Below are 3,848 nucleotides of genomic sequence, written 5' to 3' on the forward strand. Positions count from 1 at the left end.
GTTGCACTCATCCATTCGTCCAAGTTGCTAAAGAGAATATTAGAGTAACCGAAACTAAAACATCCAACAAAGAAAACACCCCCGAAACACTTGGAAAAGGAAAAAAAAAGACATTTGCACGTTGGAGAATTCAGTGAATAGGATTCCTCTGGTTTTGACCCATTCTATAAATAACTGTGGTATGAAATGTGTGCCAAAATAATTGCAATCAAGTTGAAAAATGTCAGTTGCTCACCTGTGCATCCTAAAGAAGTGTCTGAGTTGTGCTAAAGCTACATGAAAAAGAAATGAAAGAACTGCAGCTAGAAGCTTTTGCAATTCAAAGTATTTAGCTGAATGACAAGAAAACTAATCCTTGGTTTATTATAAGACATGATAAAAGATTTCTGAAGATCCTGGATGTTCATATTTTTCTTCTGCTCTTTTAATGCAGTGCTACTCTGAAAAATGACTTTGTCAAAAAGCTAGCTGAAGCATTTAAAAGTGAGAAGTGGTGGTGGAGAAGCATCACAAAATGATCTTGTGTTTGAAGACATGCACTCTACTCTTCCTGGTAACCACATCCCAGAGTGCATAAAGTCTGATGCCCAAAAACTGAGGTGTCAAGAATCATTAGTCCCCCTGAAAAGCTGAGCCAGCTTCTCCTTGCTTGGTGACTCTGTCCTTGGTGCATAATCAGCTAAAATCAGATGCTTATTTCAGAACAGGAAATAAGTTTTACGGCTCCCATTAGCTCCTGAGCATCAGCAAAGCAGTGGGAGAGTGGAACATATGCACTGGCTATTTTTCTGCTAAGAACAACGTGAAATAAATTATCCACTTAGGCTTCTGACTGTGGAGGCTACTAGCATCAACCAAGATACCGGCTATTGCACATCACTGGCAGAATTGCTAAACTCTTGGCTGTTATATCGGCAAAAATTCACTGATGGTGACATTAGTTTGCCTCAGAGCTAAACCATAGGACCAGCAGCTCCCATCTCTGGAGAGATGTGGGCAGCAACAGCCTCCCTTCCTAGCTCTGAATTTCAGGGCAAGAAAGATAAAAAGTGTGGTTGTCTAGGAATGTAGGGGGTGTCCCTGAGCTTAAGTGGAGGAAAGCTGTCCTAAAACATGCCACCAATCATATTTACAAGGCAATTAAAGGCTGTCAGCAAGATCTGCTGGAATTTCATTACTCGTGATGGTGTGTAAAGAGGAACAGACAAATGATTCAGTGGGAACAGACTGTTAGCAAGGCAAAGCAGCTAAAGAAAAGGAACTCTTTTGCTTGGAAGTGGAGCACATTTTATGCAGGATTAGAATGATACAATAAACATAGCATTCCAGAACTATATTTGACAGAAGCAATTTTTGGTACTGAATCGCATGCTAAGTGGCATGCTGAAGCAAATGCTGGGTGAAATCATATTACAGTCAGATTAAAATGGTGCTTCAAAATTATTTTAGTGGTTCTTATTGATTAGAAATGTAATTTTGTGTGACAATGTTATGTATAGTCAAAATGCAGTCATAGAGAAAAGAGTCCAGATATTACAGAGGAGTGATCTTTTCTCTTTGCTGTAGTTAACAAAAAAGACAAGAAAGAGTAAAACCAAGCATCTTTTCCCAAATTTGTGTTACTGCTTTCCCTTCATTTTAATTTAGCAAAATAAAGAGAATTTAATCAATCCACTGGGAGGTGTATGTCTCTTCCTTCTTCCTATGTCTGTTGATGTAGCTGTTGATTTCTTGCTACTATCTTAAATATTTTTCTGATTTCATTTTAGTAGAGAGGTGTTAAATTCTACTCCCTCACATCTTGTACTGAGCGGCTGAATGTATTTGGCTTTGTTTTATTAATTTTGAGTAACTAACACCCTAAATCTGGAAGACTTCCCAGGTTACAAATCTGTCTAATAAATTCCTCAGTGAAAAAGGCAGCTCTGATTTGTGGGTCACACAATGGGTATAGGAGCTTCTACAGTGAATCCTTGTGCAACCCCATCCAGTGCTTGTGTACTTAAAACCTGAGCTGGTATCTCATAGGTAATATTTAGTCAATAAGGAGGAGAAGGTCTGTTCTGTCTGCCAGAGGGATCCCAGGAGTTGACTCACTACAGGGAAAGCAAATGGAGAAACACTGCCCGAGCAAAGCTGTGTGGGGACTGCTGAATCACAGCTTGAACCTCTAACTGATCACCTGAGGTGAGCAGTGAGTCAGCCATGGGAGCACAGGTGAAGGCAATTCACCGGAAAGGGTGGACCCATTTAAGAGCTGACCGCCAGTGGAGAAGGATCTCTTCTGGAGATCCACTCCACTGGAATTTCCTGTGCAAGCCCAGGTTATGGGTGAGTGTACTTATCGTTTCTGTTTCCTGCTTTGGTGTAATAATATCATAGCCAAGCTCTCTGTTATACCTTAACATCTGTATACTTGTTAATTGTACACTGCTATACCATAACATCAGTATCTTCATTAATTGTACAAAAGCCTATAGCTAGCAGTGGCTTGTTCCAGCTCCCTAATGGTTTGAAATAGATGCCTACCTGCCTACCCACTGTATTGAATCGTATAAGCCATTCTATGATTCTATTGGAAGGGACCTTGAAAATCATCAAACTCCTGTCATCAACCCCCCGCTATGGGCAGAGTTATCAGCCACTAGATAAGGCTCCTAGACCCCCATCCAACCTTGCCTTTTTGTGGCAAGAATATGATCATATGATTTCTTGTAAGAGTGTAATACATCCTGTTGATTTATTACAGTGGCTGCTAATAATATAAATGGCGCCCACAAATTCAAGACTTGGTGGTGGCTATGAGCTGAGCAATGGGAAAGAGAAAGAACTGGTGGTTTTTGGAGACTGTCAATGAAAGGAAGGTCACAGATGGAAAAAGATGGTAAAACTGAATTCTGAACTTTCAGAAATTGTTAATCTAGATGGCTTCTAATCTGTTCGATCATGTAGTATGGAAACATCTCATTCAGTAAGATAAAATGATCGTTTTGATAATAGCTGAATTATGTCATTTATTATCAAAATTATATGCTAGATACAAGTAATAAAGGGGGTGTGTAAGTTCAATATTACCATACAGATTTTATTGTACCATGCAAGCTGAAATGAACAGAACTGGGAAAGCAGAAAAAAAAAAAACACATTCACATTATTGAAATGAAACATTCATGCCCTATCAAAACAAAATAAGAAAATAGAAATGGTTCATTTAAACATTTTTCTGTCAAAAATAATCTGAAATTGACATACTACCATGAAATGTTTTGATTTTTGATGCTGGGAAAAATGTTCTGCAAAGTAATGTCTGCTTGCTCTCATTGCCAGATACATGCGATGATATCTAAAATGGAGATGACTCTTGATGTTATGACTCTTTCAGTGCCTCTGTACTCCAACTGGGAGATTCAGACCAAGGTGTTAACAGTGTACTTGTGAGGATGTTTCATCTGAACCAGTTGGGATGGATACCTAGATTAATCCAGAGAAGTAAACTCGATGAAATAAAATAAATCGGAATGCATCTGACAGCTTTTTGTATGAGCTCCATAAATTAGTTTATTTCACATTACTTGGCACACTTTAGGGAGGGGAAAGATGAATGTGTTTTCCTATTCCTCTAAGGGGGCTTGTAGCTATAATTAAGCGGGTATTATAGCTGAAGTCTAATTACAGTCTTCAAAGCATGCCAATAAGAGCACCCGAAGAACTGTTCTAAAACTTGATTCCACCACTGGCTCTTTTATCCACACTGAAACCAGCCAACAACAAAGTCTAGTGAAAGCAGATCTCACACAAGTGTTTTTACTGCTCTTCCCAGCAGGAAATGCAACAACAGGAAGGAGCAG

At 39.1% G+C, this 3,848-nt stretch overlaps 1 long non-coding RNA gene across 1 annotated transcript; it reads left to right on the forward strand.

Moving 5' to 3' along the window:
• Positions 1-2,262: 2,262 nt before the first annotated feature.
• On the forward strand, positions 2,263-3,513 carry LOC104910603. Its single transcript, XR_793223.2, has 3 exons — positions 2,263-2,331; positions 2,750-2,884; positions 3,328-3,513. It is a non-coding gene; the product is annotated as an uncharacterized LOC104910603 (long non-coding RNA).
• Positions 3,514-3,848: the final 335 nt, after the last annotated feature.

The sequence above is a fragment of the Meleagris gallopavo genome, chromosome 4 (assembly GCF_000146605.3).
Source record: "Meleagris gallopavo isolate NT-WF06-2002-E0010 breed Aviagen turkey brand Nicholas breeding stock chromosome 4, Turkey_5.1, whole genome shotgun sequence".
Classification (NCBI taxonomy): Eukaryota; Metazoa; Chordata; class Aves; order Galliformes; family Phasianidae; genus Meleagris; species Meleagris gallopavo.